At 40.4% G+C, this 16,166-nt stretch overlaps 1 protein-coding gene across 7 annotated transcripts in view; it reads right to left on the reverse strand.

Moving 5' to 3' along the window:
* The window catches only part of chd9 (chromodomain helicase DNA binding protein 9), a 213,241-nt gene that overhangs the window by 111,756 nt on the left and 85,319 nt on the right, over nt 1-16,166 (reverse strand). The gene's annotated exons all lie outside the window — the stretch shown is intronic.

Consider the following 16,166-nt stretch of genomic DNA (forward strand, 5'->3'; position numbering starts at 1 on the left):
GCTCAATAATGTCACGAAACTGAGAAAATGACTAGGAGGAGCACACAATGAAACCAACGCGACCCGGTATCCACATTCTATTCTGCGACACCCCCCCAGAGGCACCCCCCCAGGCCCCCCCAGAGACACCCCCCCAGAGGCAAATTCAAAGGAAACAAACAGATCCCAGATTGGACCTGACCTGATAGACCATACATTTTTCAGCTAATTTGGGGATATACGGTATATTTCCACTTATCGTCACTGTGGGGTACGGAAACCTTTCATCTTCCCATATTTCAACTTTTTCGTACAACAAGGCTCTCGCGCAAATATCTCACACAAAAGCGAGCCATGCTTCACTTACTTATGATACTTTTGTGTGACGCTGCATACTCAAGTAGGGGGCATTCATTTTGGGTTTCTGCCTGACAGCAATGATATACCCGTTAGGGCTGTCAAAAAAAATCGATTCGAGTTAGAATCGATTCTCATTTTCCAAAAAATGATTTTCTTTCTTGCACAAATGTACCTGTACCTGACAGGTACATTTGTGCAAAAAAAACAAACATGCACAGGTACTACCTGTGCATGCAATGCATTATGGCCTGGGTTTCTGCATAGTGCATTTACTACCAGCTAAGCTAAGCCTGCCAATTGTATTTATTTTACACCTGTTTTAATACTATTAAATTGTTCTGGTATTGAGTGAGAAGACATTTTGTAACTTTTGTACTGGTTCAAATTTGTGCAAGCTAAATAAATGAGACATGTTCTTACTCTTGGATTTAACCTTTGTGTGTTTAAATCATTCAGTTGATAAAACCTTTACAATTATACAAGCTTTTTACTAAATGTACTCTGCTTTCGTGCCATAAGACTGGAGTAGATCATGCTAAAATTCTATTTAATTGTTTTTAATAAAAATAAAAAACTGCTTTAGAATCGGGAAAAAATCTTTTTTGAATCGAGAATCGGAAAAATCAAAAAGATAGTTTTTGAATCGAATCGTCACCCCAAGAATGGGAATGGAATGGAATGGTGGGACACCTAAAGATTCGCAGCCCTGATACCCGTTATGGAGCTGCATACGAGTAACCTTGGAGTACTAGCTAGGAAGAAAAGAAACTGTAGAAAACAAGACTCTCTCTTCCCCTCTTCTCCACATAGAAACCGTGCTGTGCTGAATAATTTATAAGTAATAATATAAATATTGTCCTTGTTGTGCAAAATAAATGACCTAGGGAGAGCACGCTGTGTGCTGCGCTGCCACAAGCTCTATTTTAAAAAAGGCAAGCGACGGTTTCAGCCCTAATAGTCTTGTTTTCACATACATATACTGACGCTGCCAAAAGGAGCAATGTCTTTTTGTCCAACATTTGCATAAGCGCCGTGCTGGTGGAACTCTACACCTCCATTTTGTTCTTTGATACACATTATTGTCGTCTGGTCGTCTACTGAGAAGGTTTTTGCAGTTGTGAATTAATTTCAATTCAAAGGGATTTTATGTGTGCAATAAAACTCCATTTTAGATTTATTTTTGCATAAATCAGTGCTATTGAACACCCGTCTGATTGTTGGTTAAAGAAATATGAATTACAATGAAAGGTAGTAAAAAGCGCTTTGGACAAAACCTCTCAAACTGCCTGCTAAATAAGCAGCTGCCTCCACCACCTCTCCCCCTCTCAAACTGCCTGCTAAATAAGCAGCTAACTCCACCACCTCTCCCCCTCTCAAACTGCCTGCTAAAGCAGCTGCCTCCACCACCTCTCCCCCTCTCATGCAAGTAATTGACAATATATAAAGTCACAACACCAACTTTGATGAGGCAGTATTGCTTTGTTTTCAAAATGTGTGCGTACGTGCGTGCGTGCGTGCGTGCGAGCGAGTGAAAGAACGAAAAGAGAAAGAAGTAAAACAAAATGGAACAGAATCATTAGGCTAAGCATTAGGCTTAGGTATAAGTATAACCAAATATAGTGGACATGACCAACATTTTTAATGTCCTAATCTCCTTATCTAAAAAAAAGTCAGAACAGCAACAATTCTGAATGTGACGTCCCCCTAACTCAAGGCCCTCTCTACTACAGTACCAATGAATCACCTCCAAGCATAGACTGTAAGAAATATGGACAAAGCGTTCCCCGGGTCTAACATGAAGCCTGTTATTCCTGCACTGTAAGTCGCCATCTTTCTAGATCCGCTTTGGCCCAGCTGGCCATTGGCTGGCTCCGTTTTGGCCCAGCTGGCCATTGGCTGGCCAGACAACGAGGCAGGACTTCCCCCCTTCTTCTCCGTTGGTTTTTATTTTGACTCGAGTGGGAGGGGAATCCCAATCATAGACTGTAACGGTAGCCACGCCCCTCAGAACATACGCAACTTTATGGTAAAAATAAATGGGACCATAATTTTCCAAAATGAATATTATGACATGAGAAATGAGACTTTAAACTAGTGACTGGAAGCAGAAAGTATTCATGACCATGTTTATTAAGGTAATACAGTCTAGGTGAAGTTGGGCCCAAATACATGGACTTCTATGGGGCTATGGGTTTTTCTGGGTCCAATGACAGCGCCACAACAGGCCATTATATGAACTACGATTTCCTTAGTGGCTTCACAAAATATCTGTCTGACTGCCCCCCCCTGGTCCAAGACAGGCCAGATATGAGCTGTTGAATTGATGTGAGTATGTGTACAGTAGACATGGGCCTGCAAGTTACAACAATGTGTGTGTACTGCGTCCAACTATTCATGACAACATGACATGAAAAAGGTCAATCTCACGACACTCCGTTAGTCAGGTATGAACCATCTGGTATGAGGTATGAACCAGGTATGAACCAGGTATGAACCATCTGGTATGAGGTATGAACCAGGTATGAACCATCTGGTATGAGGTATGAACCAGGTATGAACCAGGTATGAACCAGGTATGAACCAGGTATGAACCATCTGGTATGAGGTATGAACCAGGTATGAACCAGGTATGAACCATCTGGTATGAGGTATGAACCAGGTATGAACCAGGTATGAACCAGGTATGAACCAGGTATGAACCATCTGGTATGAGGTATGAACCAGGTATGAACCAGGTATGAACCATCTGGTATGAGGTATGAACCAGGTATGAACCATCTGGTATGAGGTATGAACCAGGTATGAACCAGGTATGAACCAGGTATGAACCAGGTATGAACCATCTGGTATGAGGTATGAACCAGGTATGAACCAGGTATGAACCATCTGGTATGAGGTATGAACCAGGTATGAACCAGGTATGAACCATCTGGTATGAGGTATGAACCAGGTATGAACCATCTGGTATGAGGTATGAACCAGGTATGAACCAGGTATGAACCAGGTATGAACCATCTGGTATGAGGTATGAACCAGGTATGAACCAGGTATGAACCAGGTATGAACCATCTGGTATGAGGTATGAACCAGGTATGAACCATCTGGTATGAGGTATGAACCAGGTATGAACCAGGTATGAACCAGGTATGAACCATCTGGTATGAGGTATGAACCAGGTATGAACCAGGTATGAACCATCTGGTATGAGGTATGAACCAGGTATGAACCAGGTATGAACCAGGTATGAACCATCTGGCGAATGTTGAAAAAAAGAAAGAAATAAAGAGACAGAACGTGTCTCACAAAGTCTAGCAATGTTGTCAGAAATGTTGTCGCCCCACTGACACTCATTGTATTTAAATGAAACCATGGGCTTCAATAAAGTACATGTGTGTGTGTTTCTTGTACAGTATGTAGTGTTAAGCTTACTTTTCTGTCATTTGATGTCTTGTACTGTTGTGTTGTGTCTTGTAATTGACAAATAAATAAAGTGCATAAGTGCAACAAAACAACACTAACCTAAAAACAACTAAACAGGACAAAAATTATAGTTATTTTTTGTTATGGTAACAACAATTGCTACAGAGATGGTAAGTGAACCTGTCACACTCCCAAATCCCTCGCCAGGCGCGAGCGGAGCACTTCCTGTTAGAAAGCTACAGCACGCAAAAAATCTGTCTGTGCTCATTTGGTTGTCTCTGTGTTCATACAGTATTACACATGGATGTCTCTGTGTTCATACAGTATTACACATGGATGTCTCTGTGTTCATACAGTATTACACATGGATGTCTCTGTGTTCATACAGTATTACACATGGATGTCTCTGTGTTCATACAGTATTACACATGGATGTCTCTGTGTTCATACAGTATTACACATGGATGTCTCTGTTCATACAGTATTACACATGGTTGTCTCTGTGTTCATACAGTATTACACATGGATGTCTCTGTGTTCATACAGTATTACACATGGATGTCTCTGTGTTCATACAGTATTACACATGGATGTCTCTGTGTTCATACAGTATTACACATGGATGTCTCTGTGTTCATACAGTATTACACATGGATGTCTCTGTGTTCATACAGTATCACACATGGATGTCTCTGTGTTCATACAGTATTACACATGGATGTCTCTGTGTTCATACAGTATTACACATGGATGTCTCTGTGTTCATACAGTATTACACATGGATGTCTCTGTGTTCATACAGTATTACACATGGATGTCTCTGTGTTCATACAGTATTACACATGGATGTCTCTGTGTTCATACAGTATTACACATGGATGTCTCTGTGTTCATACAGTATTACACATGGATGTCTCTGTGTTCATACAGTATTACACATGGATGTCTCTGTGTTCATACAGTATTACACATGGATGTCTCTGTGTTCATACAGTATTACACATGGATGTCTCTGTGTTCATACAGTATTACACATGGATGTCTCTGTGTTCATACAGTATTACACATGGATGTCTCTGTGTTCATACAGTATTACACATGGATGTCTCTGTGTTCATACAGTATTACACATGGATGTCTCTGTGTTCATACAGTATTACACATGGATGTCTCTGTGTTCATACAGTATTACACATGGATGTCTCTGTGTTCATACAGTATTACACATGGATGTCTCTGTGTTCATACAGTATTACACATGGATGTCTCTGTGTTCATACAGTATTACACATGGATGTCTCTGTGTTCATACAGTATCACACATGGATGTCTCTGTGTTCATACAGTATTACACATGGATGTCTCTGTGTTCATCAGTATCACACATGGATGTCTCTGTGTTCATACAGTATCACACATGGATGTCTCTGTGTTCATACAGTATTACACATGGATGTCTCTGTGTTCATACAGTATTACACATGGATGTCTCTGTGTTCATACAGTATCACACATGGATGTCTCTGTGTTCATACAGTATTACACATGGATGTATCTGTGTTCATACAGTATTACACATGGATGTCTCTGTGTTCATACAGTATTACACATGGATGTCTCTGTGTTCATACAGTATTACACATGGATGTCTCTGTGTTCATACAGTATTACACATGGATGTCTCTGTGTTCATACAGTATTACACATGGATGTCTCTGTGTTCATACAGTATTACACATGGATGTCTCTGTGTTCATACAGTATTACACATGGATGTCTCTGTGTTCATACAGTATTACACATGGATGTATCTGTGTTCATACAGTATTACACATGGATGTCTCTGTGTTCATACAGTATTACACATGGATGTCTCTGTGTTCATACAGTATTACACATGGATGTCTCTGTGTTCATACAGTATTTCACATGGATGTCTCTGTGTTCATACAGTATTACACATGGATGTCTCTGTGTTCATACAGTATTACACATGGATGTCTCTGTGTTCATACAGTATTACACATGGATGTCTCTGTGTTCATACAGTATTACACATGGATGTCTCTGTGTTCATACAGTATTACACATGGATGTCTCTGTGTTCATACAGTATTACACATGGATGTCTCTGTGTTCATACAGTATTACACATGGATGTCTCTGTGTTCATACAGTATTACACATGGATGTCTCTGCGTTCATACAGTATTACACATGGATGTCTCTGTGTTCATACAGTATTACACATGGATGTCTCTGTGTTCATACAGTATTACACATGGATGTCTCTGTGTTCATACAGTATTACACATGGATGTCTCTGTGTTCATACAGTATTACACATGGATGTATCTGTGTTCATACAGTATTACACATGGATGTCTCTGTGTTCATACAGTATTACACATGGATGTCTCTGTGTTCATACAGTATTACACATGGATGTCTCTGTGTTCATACAGTATTACACATGGATGTCTCTGTGTTCATACAGTATTACACATGGATGTCTCTGTGTTCATACAGTATTACACATGGATGTCTCTGTGTTCATACAGTATTACACATGGATGTCTCTGTGTTCATACAGTATTACACATGGATGTCTCTGTGTTCATACAGTATTACACATGGATGTCTCTGCGTTCATACAGTATTACACATGGATGTCTCTGTGTTCATACAGTATTACACATGGATGTCTCTGTGTTCATACAGTATTACACATGGATGTCTCTGTGTTCATACAGTATTACACATGGATGTCTCTGTGTTCATACAGTATTACACATGGATGTCTCTGTGTTCATACAGTATTACACATGGATGTCTCTGTGTTCATACAGTATTACACATGGATGTCTCTGTGTTCATACAGTATTACACATGGATGTCTCTGTGTTCATACAGTATTACACATGGATGTCTCTGTGTTCATACAGTATTACACATGGATGTCTCTGTGTTCATACAGTATTACACATGGATGTCTCTGTGTTCATACAGTATTACACATGGATGTCTCTGTGTTCATACAGTATTACACATGGATGTCTCTGTGTTCATACAGTATTTCACATGGATGTCTCTGTGTTCATACAGTATTACACATGGATGTCTCTGTGTTCATACAGTATTTCACATGGATGTCTCTGTGTTCATACAGTATCACACATGGATGTCTCTGTGTTCATACAGTATTACACATGGATGTCTCTGTGTTCATACAGTATTACACATGGATGTCTCTGTGTTCATACAGTATTACACATGGATGTCTCTGTGTTCATACAGTATTTCACATGGATGTCTCTGTGTTCATACAGTATTACACATGGATGTCTCTGTGTTCATACAGTATTACACATGGATGTCTCTGTGTTCATACAGTATTACACATGGATGTCTCTGTTCATACAGTATTACACATGGATGTCTCTGTGTTCATACAGTATTACACATGGATGTCTCTGTGTTCATACAGTATTACACATGGATGTCTCTGTGTTCATACAGTATTACACATGGATGTCTCTGTTCATACAGTATTACACATGGATGTCTCTGTGTTCATACAGTATTACACATGGATGTCTCTGTGTTCAGACAGTATTACACATGGATGTCTCTGTGTTCATACAGTATTACACATGGATGTCTCTGTGTTCATACAGTATTACACATGGATGTCTCTGTGTTCATACAGTATTACACATGGATGTCTCTGTGTTCATACAGTATTACACATGGATGTCTCTGTGTTCATACAGTATTACACATGGATGTCTCTGTGTTCATACAGTATTACACATGGTTGTCTCTGTTCATACAGTATTACACATGGATGTCTCTGTGTTCATACAGTATTACACATGGATGTATCTGTGTTCATACAGTATTACACATGGATGTCTCTGTGTTCATACAGTATTACACATGGATGTCTCTGTGTTCATACAGTATTACACATGGATGTCTCTGTGTTCATACAGTATTACACATGGATGTCTCTGTGTTCATACAGTATTACACATGGATGTCTCTGTGTTCATACAGTATTACACATGGATGTCTCTGTGTTCATACAGTATTACACATGGATGTCTCTGCGTTCATACAGTATTACACATGGTTGTCTCTGCGTTCATACAGTATTACACATGGATGTCTCTGTGTTCATACAGTATTACACATGGATGTCTCTGTGTTCATACAGTATTACACATGGATGTCTCTGTGTTCAGACAGTATTACACATGGATGTCTCTGTGTTCATACAGTATTACACATGGATGTCTCTGTGTTCATACAGTATTACACATGGATGTCTCTGTTCATACAGTATTACACATGGATGTCTCTGTGTTCATACAGTATTACACATGGTTGTCTCTGCGTTCATACAGTATTACACATGGATGTCTCTGTGTTCATACAGTATTACACATGGATGTCTCTGTGTTCATACAGTATTACACATGGATGTCTCTGTGTTCATACAGTATTACACATGGATGTCTCTGTTCATACAGTATTACACATGGATGTCTCTGTGTTCATACAGTATTACACATGGATGTCTCTGTGTTCATACAGTATTACACATGGTTGTCTCTGTTCATACAGTATTACACATGGATGTCTCTATGTTCATACAGTATTACACATGGTTGTCTCTGTGTTCATACAGTATTACACATGGATGTCTCTGTGTTCATACAGTATTACACATGGATGTCTCTGTGTTCATACAGTATTACACATGGATGTCTCTGTGTTCATACAGTATTACACATGGATGTCTCTGTGTTCATACAGTATTACACATGGTTGTCTCTGTGTTCATACAGTATTACACATGGTTGTCTCTGTTCATACAGTATTACACATGGATGTCTCTGTGTTCATACAGTATTACACATGGATGTCTCTGTGTTCATACAGTATTACACATGGATGTCTCTGTGTTCATACAGTATTACACATGGATGTCTCTGTGTTCATACAGTATTACACATGGATGTCTCTGCGTTCATACAGTATTACACATGGATGTCTCTGTTCATACAGTATTACACATGGATGTCTCTGTGTTCATACAGTATTACACATGGATGTCTCTGTGTTCATACAGTATTACACATGGATGTCTCTGTGTTCATACAGTATTACACATGGATGTCTCTGTTCATACAGTATTACACATGGATGTCTCTGTGTTCAGACAGTATTACACATGGATGTCTCTGTGTTCAGACAGTATTACACATGGATGTCTCTGTGTTCAGACAGTATTACACATGGATGTCTCTGTTCATACAGTATTACACATGGATGTCTCTGTGTTCATACAGTATTACACATGGATGTCTCTGTGTTCATACAGTATTACACATGGATGTCTCTGTGTTCATACAGTATTACACATGGATGTCTCTGTGTTCATACAGTATTACACATGGATGTCTCTGTGTTCATACAGTATTACACATGGATGTCTCTGTGTTCATACAGTATTACACATGGATGTCTCTGTGTTCATACAGTATTACACATGGATGTCTCTGTGTTCATACAGTATTACACATGGATGTCTCTGTTCATACAGTATTACACATGGATGTCTCTGTGTTCATACAGTATTACACATGGATGTCTCTGTGTTCATACAGTATTACACATGGATGTCTCTGTGTTCATACAGTATTACACATGGATGTCTCTGCGTTCATACAGTATTACACATGGATGTCTCTGTGTTCATACAGTATTACACATGGATGTCTCTGTGTTCATACAGTATTACACATGGATGTCTCTGTGTTCATACAGTATTACACATGGATGTCTCTGTGTTCATACAGTATTACACATGGATGTCTCTGTTCATACAGTATTACACATGGATGTCTCTGTGTTCATACAGTATTACACATGGATGTCTCTGTGTTCATACAGTATTACACATGGATGTCTCTGTGTTCATACAGTATTACACATGGATGTCTCTGTGTTCATACAGTATTACACATGGATGTCTCTGTGTTCATACAGTATTACACATGGATGTCTCTGTTCATACAGTATTACACATGGATGTCTCTGTGTTCATACAGTATTACACATGGATGTATCTGTGTTCATACAGTATTACACATGGATGTCTCTGTGTTCATACAGTATTACACATGGATGTCTCTGTGTTCATACAGTATTACACATGGATGTCTCTGTGTTCATACAGTATTACACATGGATGTCTCTGCGTTCATACAGTATTACACATGGATGTCTCTGTGTTCATACAGTATTACACATGGATGTCTCTGTGTTCATACAGTATTACACATGGATGTCTCTGTGTTCATACAGTATTACACATGGATGTCTCTGTGTTCATACAGTATTACACATGGATGTCTCTGTGTTCATACAGTATTACACATGGATGTCTCTGTGTTCATACAGTATTACACATGGATGTCTCTGTGTTCATACAGTATTACACATGGATGTCTCTGCGTTCATACAGTATTACACATGGATGTCTCTGTGTTCATACAGTATTACACATGGATGTCTCTGTGTTCATACAGTATTACACATGGATGTCTCTGTGTTCATACAGTATTACACATGGATGTCTCTGTGTTCATACAGTATTACACATGGATGTCTCTGTGTTCATACAGTATTACACATGGATGTCTCTGTGTTCATACAGTATTACACATGGATGTCTCTGTGTTCATACAGTATTACACATGGATGTCTCTGCGTTCATACAGTATTACACATGGATGTCTCTGTGTTCATACAGTATTACACATGGATGTCTCTGTGTTCATACAGTATTACACATGGATGTCTCTGTGTTCATACAGTATTACACATGGATGTCTCTGTGTTCATACAGTATTACACATGGATGTCTCTGTGTTCATACAGTATTACACATGGATGTCTCTGTGTTCATACAGTATTACACATGGATGTCTCTGTGTTCATACAGTATTACACATGGATGTCTCTGTGTTCATACAGTATTACACATGGATGTCTCTGTGTTCATACAGTATTACACATGGATGTCTCTGTGTTCATACAGTATTACACATGGATGTCTCTGTGTTCATACAGTATTACACATGGATGTCTCTGCGTTCATACAGTATTACACATGGATGTCTCTGTGTTCATACAGTATTACACATGGATGTCTCTGACATGTGTTCATACAGTATTACACATGGATGTCTCTGTGTTCATACAGTATTACACATGGATGTCTCTGCGTTCATACAGTATTACACATGGATGTCTCTGTGTTCATACAGTATTACACATGGATGTCTCTGTGTTCATACAGTATTACACATGGATGTCTCTGTGTTCATACAGTATTACACATGGATGTCTCTGTGTTCATACAGTATTACACATGGATGTCTCTGTGTTCATACAGTATTACACATGGATGTCTCTGTGTTCATACAGTATTACACATGGATGTCTCTGTGTTCATACAGTATTACACATGGATGTCTCTGTGTTCATACAGTATTACACATGGATGTCTCTGTGTTCATACAGTATTACACATGGATGTCTCTGTGTTCATACAGTATTACACATGGATGTCTGTGTTCATACAGTATTACACATGGATGTCTCTGTGTTCATACAGTATTACACATGGATGTCTCTGTGTTCATACAGTATTACACATGGATGTCTCTGTGTTCATACAGTATTACACATGGATGTCTCTGTGTTCATACAGTATTACACATGGATGTCTCTGTGTTCATACAGTATTACACATGGATGTCTCTGTGTTCATACAGTATTACACATGGATGTCTCTGTGTTCATACAGTATTACACATGGATGTCTCTGCGTGCATACAGTATTACACATGGATGTCTCTGTGTTCATACAGTATTACACATGGATGTCTCTGTGTTCATACAGTATTACACATGGATGTCTCTGTGTTCATACAGTATTACACATGGATGTCTCTGTGTTCATACAGTATTACACATGGATGTCTCTGTGTTCATACAGTATTACACATGGATGTCTCTGTGTTCATACAGTATTACACATGGATGTCTCTGTGTTCATACAGTATTACACATGGATGTCTCTGTGTTCATACAGTATTACACATGGATGTCTCTGTGTTCATACAGTATTACACATGGATGTCTCTGTGTTCATACAGTATTACACATGGATGTCTCTGCGTTCATACAGTATTACACATGGATGTCTCTGTGTTCATACAGTATTACACATGGATGTCTCTGCGTTCATACAGTATTACACATGGATGTCTCTGTGTTCATACAGTATTACACATGGATGTCTCTGTGTTCATACAGTATTACACATGGATGTCTCTGTGTTCATACAGTATTACACATGGATGTCTCTGTGTTCATACAGTATTACACATGGATGTCTCTGTGTTCATACAGTATTACACATGGATGTCTCTGCGTTCATACAGTATTACACATGGATGTCTCTGCGTTCATACAGTATTACACATGGATGTCTCTGCGTTCATACAGTATTACACATGGATGTCTCTGTGTTCATACAGTATTACACATGGATGTCTCTGTGTTCATACAGTATTACACATGGATGTCTCTGTGTTCATACAGTATTACACATGGATGTCTCTGTGTTCATACAGTATTACCCATGGATGTCTCTGCGTTCATACAGTATTACACATGGATGTCTCTGTGTTCATACAGTATTACACATGGATGTCTCTGTGTTCATACAGTATTACACATGGATGTCTCTGTGTTCATACAGTATTACACATGGATGTCTCTGTGTTCATACAGTATTACACATGGATGTCTCTGTGTTCATACAGTATTACACATGGATGTCTCTGTGTTCATACAGTATTACACATGGATGTCTGTGTTCATACAGTATTACACATGGATGTCTCTGTGTTCATACAGTATTACACATGGATGTCTCTGTGTTCATACAGTATTACACATGGATGTCTCTGTGTTCATACAGTATTACACATGGATGTCTCTGTGTTCATACAGTATTACACATGGATGCACATTGCACACACAGCTGCAAAGTGCGTCGTCCAAATGAGAAAACGCGATACTAGCCACTTCTTAAATTACAAACAATAATGTGCAAGTGTAGCGTTGAGAGACTGGACATGTGGCAGAGGTGGAGGAATCCCAGCAGGCAACACATGCAGGGCCCTGAGTCAGAGGTCACTAGAGCACTGTATCCCAAACAGCGCAGGTCGTGGGTTCAAATCCACCGGCTTCGATACTGAATACTGATCAATGTTGTGATCTCGTGTTGTGTATATAGAGCTATCTAGCTATGTATCTTGTGTTGTGTTTATAGCAGGGCAACTCCAACGCAAACTCCACATGCCCCAACATTTTTATTTACCTGCCATAGTGTCAACCCCTTACCCCTGTGTCGGATCTGTGGTTAGACTGGCATAGTGTCAACCCCTTACCCCTGTGTCGGATCTGTGGTTAGACTGGCATAGTGTCAACCCCTTACCCCTGTGTCGGATCTGTGGTTAGACTGGCATAGTGTCAACCCCTTACCCCTGTGTCGGATCGGTGGTTAGACTGGCATAGTGTCAACCCCTTACCCCTGTGTCGGATCTGTGGTTAGACTGGCATAGTGTCAACCCCTTACCCCTGTGTCGGATCGGTGGTTAGACTGGCATAGTGTCAACCCCTTACCCCTGTGTCGGATCGGTGGTTAGACTGGCATAGTGTCAACCCCTTACTCCTGTGTCGGATCGGTGGTTAGACTGGCATAGTGTCAACCCCTTACCCCTGTGTCGGATCGGTGGTTAGACTGGCATAGTGTCAACCCCTTACCCCTGTGTCGGATCGGTGGTTAGACTGGCATAGTGTCAACCCCTTACCCCTGTGTCGGATCGGTGGTTAGACTGGCATAGTGTAAACCCCTTACCCCTGTGTCGGATCGGTGGTTAGACTGGCATATTCGCAGATACCGATATGACCCAATATGACAAAGTAGGGCCGATCCGATACCGATCGGTAATATCTCTAATATTGAGTATTTCATGCCATGCTTTAAAATACATCTGTCGTGTTGGAAACCGCCAAGTGGTCGGTTTATCAATAATTTGATCCACTACTAGAAGAATCCGATTCTATGTATGCTATATTCAATTCATATAGGCCTACCTCCCCGGAAATAACCAAAGCAACACCATGCAATTACTACACAACAAAGAAACTCTAGATTGATCATAATTGACATTTTCTCACATCTAGAACAGTCAGCCCTCCTCATGACCGGCAGAATGACAGGATTGCTCACATCATTACAGACGTGGTGTTTTTGCCAAATTTCTCACAGATCTCATTTACAAAGAAATAGTAGCGTGTACATTATTATCAACCTCTGGAGCATAATAAATGCATTTACCCCTCAAAAGCACATGGGCTGTGGGCATAGCGTGATCGCACAAAGTGGATACAGAGATGCAAATGTTGGCCCGGCACCTACAGTATAACCCATTCTGACCGGGCACCCATTTTGGTGTTAGCATCATGTTATGCTTTATCTATTGAAAAATAGCAGATCTACAAGCTCATACGAGCTTGTAGGTCTGCTATTTTTGAAAAATCGAAGAACGACTGACATTTTTAGAATCTGATCTCAGGTCAGAATGGGTTCGTCAGACCAGCGTGTGTCCAGTGGAAACCTCGTATGAATCTGATCTCAGGTCAGAATGGGATAATCCGCATTTATGGACAGGAAAAGTACTGACGCTATCAGCCCTCTTGCTCACATTGTATGCATTATAGATGCATACAATGTGTGCTCCATTTTCCTTCAAGCATTCTATAAATACACAATTTGGCGATTTAGCAGTGGGGAAGGGGCGTTCCCGCACTAAAGTTGGTATTTTAGTCACCTGTCTAAATCTCTAAAACACCTCCGTTACCCGTTACATTATGCATAGGCGTGGTTTGGGCGTTACAATAATGAAACCAATCACCGTGCCACATGCCATTGCATTGAGATCCCTTATCCGTTGCCCGTTATGCCCAGTTCTATATTGCTGCATAGCCTCACGGTCTATAATTATGCTCATAGCCCATGGTTCATAGCCTTACGGTCTATATGCTCATATCCCATCGTTCATAGCTTTACGGTCTATATGCTCATATCCCATGGTTCATAGCCTTACGGTCTATATGCTCATATCCCATGGTTCATAGCCTTACGGTCTATATGCTCATATCCCATGGTTCATAGCCTTACGGTCTATATGCTCATATCCCATGGTTCATAGCCTTACGGTCTATGCTCATAGCCCATGGTTCATAGCCTTACGGTCTATATGCTCATATCCCATGGTTCATAGCCTTACGGTCTATATGCTCATATCCCATGGTTCATAGCCTTACGGTCTATATGCTCATATCCCATGGTTCATAGCCTCATGGTCTATATGCTCATATCCCATGGTTCATAGCCTTACGGTCTATATGCTCATATCCCATGGTTCATAGCCTTACGGTCTATATGCTCATATCCCATGGTTCATAGCCTTACGGTCTATATGCTCATATCCCATGGTTCATAGCCTTACGGTCTATATGCTCATATCCCATGGTTCATAGCCTTACGGTCTATATGCTCATATCCCATGGTTCATAGCCTTACGGTCTATATGCTCATAGCCCATGGTTCATAGCCTTACGGTCTATATGCTCATATCCCATGGTTCATAGCCTTACGGTCTCGTCTATATGCTCATATCCCATGGTTCATAGCCTTACGGTCTATATGCTCATATCCCATGGTTCATAGCCTTACGGTCTATATGCTCATATCCCATGGTTCATAGCCTTACGGTCTATATGCTCATATCCCATGGTTCATAGCCTTACGGTCTATATGCTCATAGCCCATGGTTCATAGCCTTACGGTCTATATGCTCATATCCCATGGTTCATAGCCTTACGGTCTATATGCTCATAGCCCATGGTTCATAGCCTTACGGTCTATATGCTCATATCCCATGGTTCATAGCCTTACGGTCTATATGCTCATATCCCATGGTTCATAGCCTTACGGTCTATATGCTCATATCCCATGGTTCATAGCCTTACGGTCTATATGCTCATAGCCCATGGTTCATAGCCTTACGGTCTATATGCTCATAGCCCATGGTTCATAGCCTTACGGTCTATAGCCCATGGAAGAGTGATGCGTTGCTGCCTTGGAGAGTCACTTGTGCTCAGGTCTTAATGGGTTAAGTGGTTAACAGGGCCGGATCTACCAAATGGGCACTTTGGGCACGTGCCCAGGGGCCCTTGGGCACCAGGGGCCC

The sequence above is a fragment of the Protomyctophum parallelum genome, assembly GCF_964188405.1.
Source record: "Protomyctophum parallelum genome assembly, chromosome: 2".
Taxonomy (NCBI): Eukaryota; Metazoa; Chordata; class Actinopteri; order Myctophiformes; family Myctophidae; genus Protomyctophum; species Protomyctophum parallelum.